Raw genomic sequence first — 19,023 nt, 5'->3', positions numbered from 1 at the left:
CCCCTCTCCAAACTAACCAGCAATCATCAAGATAACGGCGCCAGATGTCAATCTCAGGTAAATATAAATTATGCATACCATCATAGATAATCTGTTCCTCTATATACCCAGTAAATCCAACAGTGTAGGCAGAGGTAACAAAATGAAGATAACAAAATCCACAAAATAGCGTACCAGAAATTTTATTTGTCCGCTTTCATCAAACGACTTCTTCAGAATAATTTCACAGTGAAAAAAACAAGGTTTAAATATATTGACTAATAAAACAATCAATCAATAAAATATACCTAAACTAGATAAAATTAATACCAATTAAGAACTTAAAGACAAATTTCATCAAATAAAATCAAGTGAAAAGAGAAGCCACTTCAGCCTTGTTTTTAACAAATTAGTTACGATGTTTTAAAAAACATTTTAAATTAATAGATTCATTTTTTGATTTGGGTAACCCCAGTAATGGTCCCTTTAACAGCGAAGCAAAGGAACAATGTCCGCGTACCCGGCTTACCAGAAATATCAGCATTCAGCAGTTACTCGGCTGTACGGAGAACCCTTTCAGCGGTGCTGGAAGGTATGCTAACGATATACATGATGGACTTTTCAGCGGTCAATGTGAGCACCTTTTGAGGCTACTGAAAAGGTACAAATCCTTGGATTTGGAAAACTGTTATTTTTCCTATTGTATTAAACAGGGGATTGTGCCAAAGGGCTTGAGGTTCTTTAAATGTCCTAATGGAGTTTACCTCAATAGCCCATTTTTTCAACGTTTGGTAGATTTTTTTCAATGAGACAGGTTTACGTTTCTTGAATTTATTAATTGAAAACAACAAACAGAAAATGGTCCTTTTAAAGGAAGAGATTGTTAACGTAGAATTCTTCCTTAAAAATAAAGTATCAGCTGACCGCTTTAACGTTCTTTTGCAACAATTTACTCACGATATTAATCAACATTCTGCTGACGTTACTGCTCGTAAACAGCAAAAACTTGATCGTGATTTACTATCTTATCATAATAAGACTGCCTATGATTTTTTTTGCACCTCGGAACAGGGATAACAGAGAGAACAAGGGTAATATTTTTAAAGGACAAAGCGGTAATATTAACAACAATGTTTTTTTCAAAACCGCTTCTTCTTCCTCTGTTACTGATAGTAACAAACCTCTTTCTCCTGACGAAATGCTTCATAAACAACAGTGTCTTGAAGCGTTAAATTCCACTGATGGCTCTAAGACCAACACCACACAAGCCATCAACAAACAAGTTAATAGTTCTGATTGTGAAAAGGACCATGGTAGTTCTGAAATTATTTCTTTAATTTCAGATCAAACCCAGGCATGTAAGAACAAATGTTTTGGTGGCGTTTCAGATTCTTCCTCTTCTGGTTTCCCCAAGAAACATCAGGGAAACTTGAACAAGAAGACTGTACTGAACCGAAGCAGGACTTTTTTGGGGTCGAATTCGTCGGAGGACGAAATCTAGCTGAACACTTGAATTTTTTAACATTATTAAGTTGTCTAATCATGTTTTTTCTGATATACAACTGAAGGTGTTGAAGCTGGATTTAAACTTCATTCCAAGTAAAAGGGCTAGTTATAGTACTACTGTGATTGACATCAAGAAATTCACTAGAAAACTGAATTTATCTTACATCATGCATGATTTGCCAGTAACTAACAAATCTTTGATGAAACCCTCCACTGCTACTCCCACATTGCATCACACCTTAAAAATCTTTGAAGAAGTGTGTATTCATGATGTTGATAAGCTATTGATGGATAAAACACACATTTATCATAACTTGACCACACATGAAAGAAAGGCATTATCTGACTTGCAAGCCTTGGCTGTTGAGTTGAGGTTTATGAAAAGTGGTAAAGGAGCCAATATTGTTATTATGAGACAGGATTGTTATAAAAATAGGATGTTAGATATTTTAAATAACATTTATGAATATGAACAAATTTCTTTACATGATATACAAAAACAATATCGTTTTATCAATTCTTATTTGTATGAACTTTTTATGTCAGATGACATTACTTCTGATTTATATGATTTTTGTATAGTTTCACAACCTAGAATTGGGGTTATATTTGGCATCCCAAAAACTCATAAAGATCTGAACAATCCGCCTTTAAGACCGATTGTTTCTTCACCACATTCCATCACTGAAGGGGTGGCCCTAGCTGTTGACTCTGTTTTGGGTTCCTTGTTGGTTAACGATGTTTCTTTTGTCAAAGATTCTTGGCACTTTCTAAGTAAATTAAAAAGTTTTTTTGAAACTTCAGTCTTTGACCCCCAGAGGCATATCATTTTCACCATTGATGTGGTGTCTCTTTACACGAGTATTCCTCATGATGATGGCGTTGAGTCAGTTAGGAACTTTTTATGTAGGAAAAATTGTTTTTCTACTAATATGATTAATACCATTTGTATGTTTATTGAACTAATTTTACAAAATAATTTTTTCCTTTTTGATGGAACTTATTACAAACAAAAAAGAGGTGTTGCAATGGGTTCTCCAGCTGCCCCTGCTATGCCAATTTAGTTTTGGCATGGTGGGAGATAGAATTCATCCCTTTGTTAAAAAAAGAAATTTAAGATAGAATTCTTTTGCAGGTTCATTGATGACTTGATTTTCATCATTGAAGGTGACTGTACCACAGTGGAGAACTTCATTGTTGAAGTCAACTCTTTTCCCACTTTTCTAAAGTTCACCAAAGGTGATGTTGGTTTGGAGGTCAACTTTTTGGATGTACACTTGTGGTGGGATTTATTTGATCACAGATTCCATAGTCGTATCCATCGTAAGAAAACTTTTACAAATGGTTATTTGCATCATTCTAGTAGCCATTCTAGACATGTCATTAAAAACATACCTAGGGGTCAATTTATTAGAGCTTGTCACATGACCACTAAGGATACCGACTTGGTTGAAGAATTTATGTTCATTATTGCACTGTTTATCCAACGAGGTTATGATAAAAATAATTTGAATTCTATTGGTAACGAGATACTTGGTAAATGGGCTCTTAATTATCCAGCTATTTTAGTTTCATCATTTAACTGCATTCCCATTGGTGATAGATTTACTTCTTCTACTTATTCCAGTTTGGTTTGTCCTCTTGAGATGAACAACGATGCTTCTTACATTAGATCTATACTTGAGAAAAATTGGAACTTTATCAAGGGCCATTCTGACATTTACAAGATAGTGGGTGTTAAACCTCAATTTGTTTTTCGTAACAGTTACAATGTTAAGATAATTTTGGAAAACACTAAGTCAACTATTAATTTGCCCGTTACCCATAAGAGAGATATGCATTGCTGTTACCAATGTAAGGCTTGTAGGTTCATTTCCACTGGACCTTACATTGTTGTTGCTACTTTTGACAGAACTTTTGAAGTACCTGGTTTTGTCAACTGCAACACTAGTGGTGTTGTTTACATCGCTTTGTGTTCTGCTTGTCCAGCATTCTATATTGGAATGACGACCAGGAAACTAAGTACTCGGATTAAGGAGCATTTATATGCTATCAAAACTAATGATAGCACAAATGCATTGTATAAGCATTCTTCTGTTTGTTGTTTTTTCAAAAAATTTTCATTTTCTGTTTTGGAAGTATGTTCTTTTGACAAAAGAAATGGTGATTTTAAAAACTTTCTAGAGCAAAGAGAAGCCCTTTGGCAGATTAGGTTAAAATCAGACCAAGTGCCAGGTCTAAATGAATCTATTAATTTAAAATGTTTTTTAAAACATCGTAACTTATGTGTTAAAAACAAGGCTGAAGTGGCTTCTCTTTTCACTTGATTTTATTTGATGAAATTTGTCTTTAAGTTCTTAATTGGTATTAATTTTATCTAGTTTAGGTATATTTTATTGATTGATTGTTTTATTAGTCAATATATTTAAACCTTGTTTTTTTCACAGTGAAATTATTCTGAAGAAGTCGTTTGATGAAAGCGGACAAATAACATTTCTGGTATGCTATTTTGTGGATTTTGTTATCTTCATTTTGTTACCTCTGCCTACACCGTTGGATTTACTTGGTTTTTTGGCTCCTTTTTGAAGTGTGTCCTCTATATACCCCATGAATAAATCAGCATAGATAGGGGCAAAAGATGCTCCCATCACAGTACCTTGAATCTGCCAATAGTATTGGTCTTGGAAGTAAAAAACATTCCTGGTAAGTACATGTTCAGCCATGCAAACTAAAAAGGTGTTGAAACCAGTTGGGTAGATGTTTATTCTATTAAGCCAAAAATCCAGTGCCAGCAATCCGGCCCAATGGGGAATACAGGTATATAGAGACTTGACATCAAGACTGCACATAAGCCATTCGGGTTCCAATTGAGATTCCGTAACTATTTGAAGAAACTCGGTTGTATCCTTAATCCTGGCCCTGATATGTGTCAATAGGGGCTTTAGATGCTTGGTTAAATAAACAGATAAAGGTTCAGTGAGTGAACCAATAACTGAGACAATTGGTCTACCGGGAGGTTCCCTAAGAGATTTGTGGATTTTAGGTAATAAATATAAGTATTGTTTACATGGGTCTCATACTGTTAATTGAATTCTGATTTTGGCACTGATAATCCCTTCATCTACTGCAGAATCCAAAAAATCATCTATAGCTTTCTTGAAATTAGGTGTGTGGTCCAAAGACATATGGAAGTAATGCTGATTGTTAGACAGTTGTCTTTTACCTTCAGCCCAGTAATAACTGGAGTCCATAATCACAATCGCCCCACCCTTGTCTGCTGGAAGAATGACAATGTTAGTATTAGATTTGAGATCATCTAAGGCCTGTTGTTCATCTGAATTAAGATTCTGTCTCAAAATATTACCTGAACCCATATCGTGGTGTAAATCCTTAATGATAGCTTGTTGAAATATAGCCACATGCTTATCCATAGGTGGATTAAAGTTAGATGGTAAAAACCTAAATTCAGCAGATCTTTGAGAACTATCCTGTTGATCAAAGAAAAGTTTCAAATTAATTTTAGGACAAAAAGCCATAGTATCCGCAACAAAAACACTCTCATCCACAAAAAAATCTGGGAATAAAACCAAGACCTTTATTTATCAAAGATTCCTGAATGGAGTTTAATACATAACTGGAAATATTATGTATGTTTGAATAAACTGGGTTCATTTCACTATGGACTGAAGAAAGTCTTCTAATGTTGCTGCACCTGTGCTTGTGTCCCCCCCTGTGTCTCTTACGTCTAAAGGGAATTCAGAATTGCGACCCTTTTTGGAGACAGGAGACTCATCAATGTGGTTGACTTCCGTATCTGTGAAAGAGGATTCCTCACCAGAAGTAGTACCCTGTGAAAAGTATTTCTTTAATATCGACCTGGGTCTTTTTTTATGTGAGTAAATGGGATTTCTAGGGGTCCTGGTACCCTCGGCAAACCTTACATTTCTCTGTGACTCAAAAGGCTTGCCGTTTTCATAATCTTCAACATCCCTAGTGAATTTGTGTAATTTCTTCTCCTTCAAGCCGTTCTCATAGACCACCAATTCCCTAGATAGTTTACTCAAATTATCCTTAAAATTAGGTAGACTTTCATATTCCTTCAACCGATGACAGGTTTCTTGCACATCACAAATATTGACTTGTACTGTCCTATCATAAAAAGAGGCTAGTATATTTACAAAGGACATGGAGGCCTTCTGCTGAGCCAATTTCCATTCCTGTAATAGAGTTTCATCTGCTTTACTGAATAAAGGCTGATGTTTAATTCTTAGGCCTCTAGGTGTTATGTTACGATTCTGATAGGCCTTAAAGAGCCTAGAATGCCAAATATTGCTACGCAAAGTTCTAATTTGTTTGCTCAATTGTGTAAATAAAAAACTGCAACCGTCAACTGGATCATTTGTGTTATCTTCTTTGGAACTATTGTCCAATGCTATTCCAAAGACCTGGATGTCATCCTTATCCACACATAAACCTTGGAGTAATTTGTTAAGATCCATGGCAATAAGTTGTAATGAAAAAGGCAGTCAAATGTGATGTGAGTATTTCAAAAATATTGAAAATATGAGCTTCCCAGGGAGTCAATGGTCTAATAGGAACTGTATTGGAGAATCAATCAAGACAATATATATAAAAAAAAGTCACAGAGAAGCATAAAGTGTGCCAAGGGATCAAAATTCACCTAGTATAACTACAGACCCAAAAGGGACAATCACTTCTATTCAATAAATATAAATGTTATTACACTGTGGATACACACCAAATATGTAGTATGAGACTAAGGCTATCCAATAATTAATGGGAAACAGACACAATAAGGTCATTCACCAATACTGTGGATGCACACCAAATATATAGTATGAAACAAAGCCTATCCAACTATTGATGGGGAACCAGACACGATAAGGTCATTCACCAACAGGATATGTTTCCCAGACCTCTATCCTTATACATGTATATAATGAAAGCAGATTATTCTAAATTAACATGCTTAATATAAGGAGTTGAATGGGAATAACTATAGTAAATGCGAAATACATACTCATGAGTAATGCATAGATATAAAATCAGATCTACGCTCAAACTAGGATATTAACCTGTCTCAAAGCTGCAAATGATAATATATCAACAATCCACCGATGGTACAAGGGCCTGATTGAATAATACCTTAAGGAACTCAGTGAGAACCCTGTGCTCTAACTGAAATATTCAGCTGTCCCAAACCTGCGGAAAATAGCAGTGTCAACCATCTACCTGTGGTACAGAGACCTATTATGAATGTACCAAAAAAGAGAACCCAATAGAGGTATCTAGAAATAAATGTGTACCATTGAGAGAGTCAGAACCGTATTGAAAAACACTTATTCACATTCTCATACAATATACCCTAATAACATATGCAAAAAACAGAATTTCACCTAGCCAAATCTGTATATATAGAGAGAATGTATATAATATCTATGATGTCATCCAATAATAATCCAAGATCATATTGTGTTAACCAAGTGCATAAGTAAATAATACAATATTGTAAACCTAACTGATATAAAATCAGTAATAATTGCGTGTATAGTCCGTTGGTCTAAACTTATTCAGTCTCCGTAAAAAATGACTGTTAATAATCAAAGATTATTGTAAAACAGATATAAGCATAGATGTTGAGGTCAAAAAACATAAATTCTGGAACCTGACCCAGTCATATATATGATAAAGACTAATCACTATTCACAATATGTAATAATAACATCATAAAAAGATGTTCCTATGCACTCAAAAAACTGCTTTGCTATCCTAGTTATCAAAAGTGTAAATTGCATATATTATATATAATCCAATACAAAAGTATGAACATAATAATTTAACATATATTAATATAATTCTGTATAAGGGTCAAATATTCCAGTCTCACAGAGTTCCCTAGAGGTGAACAACACTGTCTCAAAAGCCAAGTTCCAACGTATGGTTTCAAAATGGCCAAAAGGATATAACAGCGAACTGCTGTTCTAAAAAATAAGTGTTAATGTATAGGAGGCCAATGTCCCAGTCTCTCTGCGAAGACTAAACGCCAAAGTCTTGAAAAATAATGTCCCACCAATGTCCAATATCTGGCCAAAAGGACGAAAATAAGCAACTTAATGTTCTAGAAATGCATATGCCCAAAAAAGCCACCGAAAATAGTCTAGATGAAAAAAGGGTTGTGTTTCTAACCTGAGTATACAGTTCCATAAAAAAATCAGCCAATCATGAAAATCCACAGACCAATATTCTTGTGCACACCAAAGAATAAAATGATGAAAAAATGATAAAGATAACTATGCGATTGATGTTGCTTTCTACTTGCGTTCGACCAAAATCCAATCTGCAAGTGCTCAAATGCTCAAATGAAGAAAAACGGTCCTTCACATATTAATTGGAGTAAAAAACTCTGGACCCAAAAACAGTCAGAACTTAAATCTTCACAGGAAACCCGATGAATATAACCATGTGCTGATCTGATGAGGAATGCTACTCTCCCACAGATACGACCAAGTCACGCCACAAAGATGGCTACTGCCTCTGATCTCCCAAAACCAACAGCCAGCAAACAAAAACGTAATCACTCGAAGATATGCTAGCAAGTACGGTAGATGCACAGGCCAAGGCAACTTGAATGTAACCAAAAGAAAGAGGCCAGCACCAGGGACTCGAAGCAGAAATCATTTATTGAAGTTACCAGACCGGTTTCAGCATGTAGCTTTCTTCAGTGGTTATACATGGTCAGTAGTTCATGAATTGCATTTAAATAGTGTACCCAATTATAAAAAAAATGACATCATTTAGGGATAATTAGGGATTATACTGTGCCTGCAGGGATTGCATGGGATACTTTGCATACAGTTGTCAACATCCTTTCATAATGACCTAACACTGTAGTACCGTATAGTGTACTGGTTCAGTACTTTCACTGTGGTGGACAGTATCCTGGGCTTTAGTCCTATCACTGCTTGACATCTTCATAGTGAGCACAACAGACTGTGTAGGGTCCAGTTGTGCACATATGACCATGTTGCATTATGTTCAGATATGGACTACCTACACCAGGCTTGTCCAACATTGGTAGTGTATTCCACAACATAGGTAGACATTGGCAAACACTAGTGATGTTCCCTAGGCTATTTCTGATGCTAGTCACAGAGTGTGTTTGTCCTTCGAGACACATTGTAACTGGAGTTTGCCATGACATATGTCATGGTTAGTATACTGTGCCTCCGTCTACATCTGACATAACAGTGATACCCAGGGTTAACCTACCATCTCCCATCCACTCATCAGGATTCCTCTTGTGGGGTTTCGATAGGTGACTCTCTGGTTAACCTGCACTGGGAGTTTACTCAAGAGTGGGGGTGGCTTCTGTGTTATGGATCATTCTGTACAGCTTGTCCTATGTATGTCAGTGCTGGGGTTCAGGTCTCTCATGTGCATAGCTCACTGCCATTCAGATTGTACAAGGTGCAGCATGTTCATTGATTCCAGCTTGGACATGGCTTCATACATCAGGCACAGCTTGCCTCTGGGTGGGCAGTATGGCAGTGTGTGGAGCTGCAGTTTGTTTACTCAGGCAACACATGGCATCTGTTCATGCTCTTTGCTACTCCTGGTGGGGTACTGTTGTGGACTTTACAGTTGATGGAGGTGTCTGCTGAGGTATATCCCACAGGGGCTATTGTAGTCAATTGTGACACTGATGAAGGATGACTGCAGAGCCACAGTGACCTCCCCTTATCTACATCTGACAACCTTTATGACTGGGTGGGTATATGGTATGTTTCTGCGAGCACTACAGCCACATGTTTGTCCAATGCAGGATATCTATCACCTTGTGTCCCCAGGTCTCTCATTACATGTTAGGTACGTAATGGGTTAACACCTGTGTGGTAATTGGTGGGCACTTACTGTATATCCACGGTGGTTGTCTATACACAGTTCTGCAGTTAGCTTGCTGACATGACTATGGCTCCAGTTGTCTGTTTCTATGTGGCCCTTTTGTGGGTTGCTTGTGACAGCTGGCGGTCGAATATGGTGGGCAGTTTGTACTCCTCTGCATACATGTTCAGTCACAGTCCTTCTATGTTGGCCTGTACCTATGGGACATATATACGGAATGAGGGAGGTCCCAGGACCAAGCCTTGTGGGATGCCACTCATATCTGCTTTGTAGTCTGACATGGATGCAGCATGTCTGACCATGTCAGTTCTGTCCTTGGTCTGGTTTGCAACCACTCTACTGACATAGGGTTTTATATTTAAGCTGGTGAACATATCCATACTGAACTCGTAGGGTATTGTCTGGAAGCATATGCACGGTCCAGCTACTCTGTGTGGACCACATTGCCCTCATCAATGACCTTAATGACTGTTTCAAATGGGTCAAACATGTTTAGGGGCAGGATCTGCACTTATGACAGCCACACTGGGTAGGTTCCGGTGTCAGTAGGTCCACGATAGCTTTATGTCTGTGGTACATACTGATCCTTTCCATAGCTGTGCAGACCAAGCTTGTCAGGATCCTGGGATGGTAGTTTGCAGTATCCATTCAGGCAACACCTTTGTTGTGAAGGACCACTGTTGTTGTACACTGCTCTTTGGGTACATATCCTGTGGTAAGGCTGACATTGGGCAGTAATGTGATTTGGCATTCCATTATTCTTGGAGTCCATGTTGGCCTCAGCCCAGGCACCATAATATACCTTTGCTGCTGTGTGTTTTACTTTTTAGATGATGGCTGTTACCTCAGCATCTGCAATGTCAGGGGACCAGCAGTCTGCTGGGATAGATATTTTGCATTCTGGGGGGGGGGGGGGTTTGCACTGAACCTGTCAGATTGTATGTTGGCAATAAGTGTGTGTGTTTGGTATGCTGTTTGTAATATCTGTGTGATTTGGAGCATATCTGTGAATTCCCAACATGGTTCCTACCATCAGTTAAGTAAGCCTTGTGATTATCCTTAGTGTCCTGTACAATTTGTATCTTCATAGGTTCATAGGTTCATACTAGGCTATCCACCCTAGGGCATTAGTAAGCCTAGCCAGAGTGTGTGTGTCTTTACGCCTTGCTATGTGACTATTATGGCCATTTATGATTTTCTTTACTGTGCCTCTGTCTGGACGTGACACAGTGAAGACCCCCAGTGTACATGTACGATCATCCATCCACTTGGCAATATTCCTGTTGAGGGGTGTCAGTGAGGGGCTCTGCCTAACATAGATTGGGATCCTGTTTCTGGGTGTGGGGAGCCTCTGGGTTATGTATCTGTCCCTCCAGCACATCTTATTTCATTATGTGTTGAGGCTGACACCTGTCACTCTCACAGCTCCAATGGCTTTGATTTCCTGTGGTGGAGCATGTCCATTACTCCTGTGTTGGACATGGCCTTGTACAACAGACATACAATGCCTCTGTGTAGGCAGTCTGTGACTGCATTCAGCTGGGGTGTCTACAGCAGGCAGCATATGACATATATTTGACACCCTTTATCCTCTTGGTGGGGTACCTTTTAGGTCTTCCTAACCACTGCAGGTGTCAGGTACGGTACATCCCATATGAGTCATTGTACTAGATTGTGGGTCTGATAAGTGAACAGTACAGGGGCACAGTGACCTCTGTTGATGTAGATGTGAATCCTTTCATGATACGGTGTCCAATATAGACAGTCTTCCTAGCCACATTGGCATTGTGAGTGTCACATGACAGGTTACTGTCGACTTGTGTCCCTAGGTCCCTGATTACTTCTTGCATACATCATGGTTTACCACCTATGTGGTAATTTGTGAGTACCTTGTCTGGTATTTGGTGGGACATTCATAATGTCCAGTGTCTTCAGGATGTCTGGGTGGGGTTCCTGTGTGTGAGAGTGTGGTCTGTCGCATGCTACAGAATGTACAGCAGTTTTGACTACACTTAGGTGCACATGGGTGGTCTCCACTGCTTCGTGCATTGTCAGTTACCTGGCCATATGGGTGTCTGTGCTGCATATGGATACTCCCCCTCCTTTGATGTTTTGGTCCAGGTGTTGGGGCCATAACGCATAATATGTGGTATAACCTGATTGTGCTGGTGTGCTATCAGTAGGCTTGTAGAAGGCTTCTGTCACTGCACAGACATCGATGTTCTCCATACTGGGACGTGCCTCAGGTGCATGCATATTGCAGTTTACACATCTGGCATTGGTCAGCATTACCCTTATGTTTCTTACCACTTATGTTTTCTAGGGTGGTGGGTTAGTCTTTTTGCCTTGCCTACGTGCGGCTCTATGGGAGGTGGCAAGGCCTTATCCAGTATCCAGACGCCCAGGGTAACAGGTGCAAGCCATCCCTGGAACAGCAGCATGGCTTGTCATGCATGACATCTCAAGCAGACAGACATTAGACCCTCTTGGACTGACAGCTGTAACTGTGCCACCTGTTAAAGCTGATCATCCTGTGTTTGTACTGTGGCATCATTCTTGGTGAGGGTTGGATGCTGCAAACGGCCAGTGTCATACCAGCCTGGAGTATATACTCAGAGAGCTCATCCATGTCTCTTTTCATGTAGTCCAGGGAAGTACATCTCAGGTCATTCACACCAGCATGGACAATGAGTGCATCATATTTCTGCTTGCTTTGGGGTGACCTGCGTACTTGTGTTATGTGGCATATTGTGGCAGCCTACAGGCAGCTTACTGTACCCTTTCCCTTGTTCAATCTGGTGAGTGGGACAGCAGTGTGTCTGCCTATACAGACACCTATTACAACTGTATCAGGCATGTTGTTTCTCCTTCTGGCCTGTAACTGTTTGGCACACCAGCTTTGTGTACTATGTGTTGCATGTGCTATGTTTGGAGGTTGTGGTTGCTTGGGATCTGCTTTGGAGGCCTCTGTTGGTGTGGTGTGTTTGTATTTAGGGCCTCCGGGAATGTTTTTCTGTGTTTATGTGTTTGGTTTACAGTTGTGATAGGTCTATGTGGGACTGGGTTTGTGGTGTATGTGGTTACCTTCTCCTCCTGACTAGTTTTGACAGTTCTAAGTTGGGGGAGCTCAGCATCCAGTTTGGATAAATGGTTGCATCTCTCACATATATTTGTATTTATTGGGGGAAGTTGTGGGTTGTCTGTGTACTTGGGGCAGGTGTCACATTGCCTCTGGATTCACAGATTCTACTTGTTGTGGCTGGCCTTAGTGGATTGTATGTGTGGACATATTTTATTGCCATACTACTGATCAGTGATTACTTCCCTTTTTATGTTTGCTCTATCATGTAGTAGCTTCCTCATTCTCTTGCATGGTTTGGTAATGGCTGGAGTCCAGCATGCCAGATGCCTGAGTGTATGGCATTGTGTCTTGTTGTTATTTGTGATTGCATAATCCAAGCATTCCTGGCTGTGTTCATGGAATGCCTGTATAACAAGTTCTACGGTGTGTCCCATATTCTGCACCTGTGCAGGGCCTTTTGTGGATTACACATCGGTTTGGAGGGGTGCAACCTATGCTTTACACATGTTTTTCACTGTGGTTTTCTGGCCAGGGACTGTGGTCAGGATGTGTATATCCAGTGTGATTACTCTATGGTCTGGTCTTACCAGTGCGTGATACACTTCTCATCTTTCCATCCAGTACACATGTTGCTGATTATCACATCCAGTATGCTTACCCCTCTTGTGGGAGTGGTACGTTGTTCCTGGGGATTTTGGTTTATGGATTCTGGGAACTTTTCTCCTACTGTGTTGGTGCTAGTATAATGCTCCCAGTGTATGTCTGGGTATTTTCAGTCAAGCAATATAATGTGGTTTGGGGGGCTTGATATATTCATGTATTCCAACATAGGCCAGGTGCAGTTCCTGGTATTAGGACAGTAGTCTGCAGCAGGCTATATACTGGGAGGTGGTTTTAGCCATTGGTATTTGACCATGGCTAATCCATGCTGCTTCTTGTTGTGGTACCAACATGGGGGTGTGGTTATCCTTGACATTTATTGCTAGTCACCCTTCTTTTTGTAGCTTGTTCCATGTTTTGCGGCTGTACAGCACAGTATGAGGTGTAACCTGGTAGTGTTAGGGTGCTGATGTGAGCCTTGACCCAGTTTTCTATTACAGGACTGATATCAACATTCTCCATACTGTGTGCGTTTACACTGCACGCATCTTGCTGTTTAGACTTCTGGCATTGGGTAGCATTACATCTACGTTCCTATCCCTTGTGGTATCTATGAAGGTGGGTTTGTGTTTTGAGACTTACCTATTCAGGGCATGCTGTGGGTACTGACAGCCTTTGCCAGTATCCATGGGGCCTGGACGGATAGGTGCATGCCACCCCTAGCAGGCGGTGCATCATGTCATGCTCAGCATGTCTTCCCAGGCTGAAACACATTGGCTCCCCTTTGACTAACTGCATTACTTCAGCCAGTTATTGCAATTCATCATCCCATCGTCATTTTGTGGCTTCATGCTTGGTGAGGGTGGATGTTAGTCAGGGTCCTCAGGTGTGCATATAGTACATGGTGTTACATTACTTAACACATGGCATTCATGCCTCAGGTGGTGCTGCAGGGCTGCCTCTGTCGGATGCACATATTGCACTCCCTGTACATGGTTGTGAGCAGGTCATGTCATTTTAGGCATCCCTGTTATTATTTGAGTGAGTCAGAGGGGGTATCATTCCCAGGGTTCCTACTGAGCCAGTGTATGTGCTATGCGTTGCCTCTTTGCCAAGGCCAGGGCATACTGGGCATGCCTCATTCTGCCTACTGGGGCAGGCTCAGGTTGTTCCTCCTCCGAGTCACGCTCTGCCTGTGATGGCCTTGGCAATGGTGGGGGGCTGTTTGGCCCAGCCCTATGCTGGTCCTGCTGCATCAGTTTTCGCAAGATCATATTATGTAGCATAGCACATACCATGACAATATGGGTACATGTAGTTGGTGAATACTGCAATGCTCCACCAGATGTGTCCAGACACCGGAACCGTGACTTGAGCAGCCCAAACACATGCTCTATTACATTACGTGTTTGTGCATGTGCCTCATTATGGCGTTCCTGTTCAGGTGTGTGTGCATTTCTGATGGGTGTCATCAGCCACGGCTCCAGTGCATAACCTGCATCCCCCACTAGGTGTCCGTGTGGGATGTCCCCATTGGCAAATATCTGGTACAGCTGCGTCAAATGCCAGATGTGGGAATCATGGTAGCTCCCAGGGCAGCCAGCACACACATTCATTATTATGCCCTGGGCATCGCACACGACCTGGCAGTTGATGGAGGGGAAGCCCTTGTGGTTAATGTAGGCCCTACCCTGCTCACTGGCTGGTGCTTTGATGCATATGTGCGTGCAGTCTATTGCACCCACTACCTCAGGGTATTCCGCTATTTGCTGGAAGAGACGCATATTGCTGGCCCATACCTCATGGGCATTAGGAAAATATACATGATCACCGACATGTGCTGACATGGCATCCAGGAACTGGTGCAGTACCCTGGAGGCTGATGCCTGTGATATCCCCATCATATCACCAGTTGGTCTCTGGAAGGTACCTGTTGCTAGTATTCTTAGGCCAACACATACCTTGGTTTCCACTGGGATGGGTACCCCTCTGTTGGTTCTGTGTGTGAGGTGTGGCCTGCACAGCTCGACTATTGCTGCAGAGCTCTCTGTTCACTCTATAGCGCTCTACTATCTTCAGCTCATGTAACCCGTGGTAGGTGACCCTGGGCCTGTACACTCTTCTCCGTCTCCTCACTGTGGGTTGTCTGGCACCATCTGCATTGTCACCACCCTCAGCAAGTCGCCTATGTCTCATTATGACAGCTATCGCAGCCCCTAACATGTCTGCTCTGAGTTCGCTTTTCAGTTTTCACTTCTAATGGCTTACTCCTGTCTTGCAGTGTCTCTTGAGAGAAACATCCTGCACTGCTGTTTGCAGAGTTTTAAGTGCTGGGCTGGGCTGCTATTCTGCCTGTGTAATTGCCTGCTTCTAATTGTTTTCACCTGCTAGCTCCAGCAGTATTCCCTGCTAGCTTCCTACTAATTCTGTTGCTTCCTTTTCATTTCTGTTTCCTCAGGGGGCAGCGTTGCATACCAGCAGAAGCGTGCTCCGATGGCCACACGCGCTTTTACATTACGCTTACGGCGCCCACGGATCAGGATCTGCCCATTCGGGTTAAAAGCATGAGCAATACTCAGCACAAACAGTGTTACAAATCTACCAACACGCTCCCACATGCTCAGTCCTGCCTTACCTGCGTGCGCACACTGCCCTACTTGCGCTTCATGGCCTTTGCACAAAGACACGCGCAAGATGCACACCCAGCAAACTTTGGTGTAAGTAACAGTGTACACCTTCCATTTTCTTGACTTTCCCATGCTTATCTTGTGGCACTCCTCTTTCCTGATTCTGTGTCTGTCATCTGTCATCTTACACTGACCTCCAATGAACTGCATTTCTTTCTACCATTCCCCCCTGTGATGTCACCTATCTCCTACTCTATTCCTCCCACTTATGTATCTCTTACACTACTCAGACTGTGCTCATTTGCTATGTGAACGTGGGATTCAGTATCCTAACCCTCATTTACAGCAGATTGCCTACTAATGCTTAGTTACATGTCTTAGACTCAGCTTCCCCCCTTAGCAACCATTACACAGTGGCCATGTTGTTTTTGGTCTGCTGGTCCCTGCATTGTCATTCCATGTATTGCATAAAACCCACATTTGTGGGTTTATAACCTTAATTTTTATGTTTTATACAGCGCAGCCCATTTGCGCTGGGCTGTGCTGCGTTTAAACATCGGTGATCGACGGAAAAAAATTATATATTTTTTATATTTGCATCAGGTTACCTTGGCAATGGCCACATATTTGGCCATTGGCATGCTGCCTGACACATATGCACCCTTTATTTGGAGCTGACATGGCTTCATTGTGATTTTTGCAGGAACGTACTCAGTTGTCAACTGAGGACATTTCTGCAGCTAAAATGTCTCTTACACAGGCTGGTTTCTACTTCGTGGATCGCTAATATACCTCATTTGCATACCTTTCAGCTGCAAGTGAGGTATTTAGACATCCATCGCTTTCAATCCGGGTAAAGAGCGTTTTAGCTCAGTCTCTTACGGAGTTTCGGGCTGTTCCTGGATGCGAGGCTTGCATGGAGTGTTACATGTCTCTTACACTCCGTGCAAGCCTTCGTGAATCCTGCCCATAGTCCTTCCTTTGTTGTTCTGCCCTAGAATTTTAGGATTCTGTTGGGGTTAATGAGCGAGGATTACATAAAAGAATCTATGAAAACTTATATATTAAATCTAGTAATATAAATAATGGTATTTATAAACATTCTGTTAACTGCAATGACTTTAATAGATTTAAATTTGCAATATTAGAAAAAGCTACAAGCAGTCCAAGAGGTGGAAAATGAGAATCAGGACTCAAATTTAAGAATTGTTGTAGCAACTTATGTTAGATGCCATGAACCCACAAGGACTAAATGACAGTATCTGGTTCTTTCTGTTTTGAAATTAAGGGCAACTAAATTGTAGATTTTTTTTTAAATACCAATATTTTTACACACTTTTAATACACAGCTAGCATAATTTTTTTATATGAATATTACACTATGAATTCATAGTTCAACATTTGATGTATTTAGTATAGTGTAATATTTTATTTAATATAAATAAGACTTTTAAATAATATAATAAAATTGCTGTTATATATATTTAAATATTTTTTTTTGTAAAGACAAAAGTTTTTAAGTTTTTATCATTTACTTTATTTTTACTTCATTCATTTTTATAGAAGAATGTATTATGCACTGTTTCTTTAAATTTGTGGTCTTTAAAAAGGAAACGATGTATTAGGATGATTGGGCTGATGAAGTTCTGTGTTTATGGAATGAAGCTGCTTAACTTTTATGTGCAGCTGCTATATTAAAGAAATGTAAATGCTTTGTAGGCATCTGATTATATCTGAAAACTAGTACATATGTGTAAAGCTGGTTAACCATCCCTGCAATCCTTATACAACATTGTGGTTACTTGCTGCTTTTACAAAATCGATCACTTTTTTGATGCTTTATAATAGTGCTGATATGTTAAAATGTTTCTGTATCATTTGATTGAATGTACATTTCACTGAACTGCAAATAGCTGAACAACAACATGGACTGAAAATAAATTTGACTGAAAAGTTATTTGAATGAATCATAATTGATCAAAAACAACATCACCAAATACGGTATACAGACTACCACAGTTTTCAATCAAAGGAGTTGTTAGAGAAGGTAAATCTAGAAGATGATGTGTGGATTGGCAATGCCCAGTGTCCGGTCGTACCCGAGATCTGTACATGCTTGTTTTTTGTGATAGCATTGACACATTGTATGTAGTGTCTTTTTTCTTTTATCTGTGAGGGTGTGACTGTGGGATTAGTATATATAAGTAAGAGCTTGTGGGGGCAAATCCCCTTATGGGGTGTTGGCAGGGGCTTGCTCCTTGCAAAAAAAAGGTTTTATGTTATATTTGTCTTATAGGAATAGACCAGTTGCCACAATGATTAAGGCCTTTGCTTCCTGTGCATAAGGTACAAGGTTCTGTACTGAATGCTGTCCAATGCCTGCTTCGAGTTTGCATTTTTTCCCTGTCTCTCTGCGGGTTTCCTCCCACCTACAAAAAACATGCTGCGTGTTTTAATCTCAAACTCAATAATGAATGACGTTTTGGGCAGCAGCACAAGCATTACATGGTGCCCTATAGTGGGAAGAGTTGAATAAGTCAACTGCTTTGGGTATCTAATGTGACATGCAGAATGCTCAAGATAGGAAAATATGGTTCACAGAATTTGTGCATTGGCAGAGCTAGCCACTTGACATTGTAATATACAGCTCTATGTGATTCAGTGATATTGACTAATTTCGCCAAATGGGCATAGCTAAAGTGGGTTAAGGAGCCAGCCTATTCCAACCTATGCCAGAGACCCATGCTAATGGTGGGAGGAGTGCATGTGTCTCTATTAAGTGCTACTGGCCATATGGTGTCCATTTGCCCAGCATGGGTTAGCTGAGATAAGTCTGTGGAGTGAAAGATAGACGTAATGCCAATCAGTCTGCCAAACATGAACTAAGAATTAATACACTCAATGTAGGTTCCCTGATAGGACAGGGCTTGTAAGTGGATGACATGATGATAATGAGGAGGCTGGGCATTCTATGTATCCAGGAGACAAAATGGAAGACGGTGCACAAAAATAAAGCCACCTGACTTGGGATCCAGAATCTACTCTTCCAGAGGAGGACAAGCTAGAAATGGTGTGGGAACTGTGGGGAAAGAGAAGCTTCAGAAGACAGTGAGAGATGTCATCAGATTGAATGGTGCAGTGGTGCAGCGGTAGCATTGTCGCCTCACAGCAAGCGATTCTCTGGTTCGATTCTCAGCTGGGGTGCCTTCTGTGCAGAGTCTGTATGTCGTCTCTTGTTCGTGTGGGTTTCCTCTGGGTGCTCCAGTTTCTTCCCATGTTACAAAGACATGCATCTGGAGCGTTTCT

This window comes from Protopterus annectens, chromosome 1.part2, assembly GCF_019279795.1.
Source record: "Protopterus annectens isolate FY-2018-M chromosome 1.part2, PAN1.0, whole genome shotgun sequence".
NCBI lineage: Eukaryota > Metazoa > Chordata > Ceratodontiformes > Protopteridae > Protopterus > Protopterus annectens.
Note: the sequence above shows the minus strand (reverse complement) of the source record.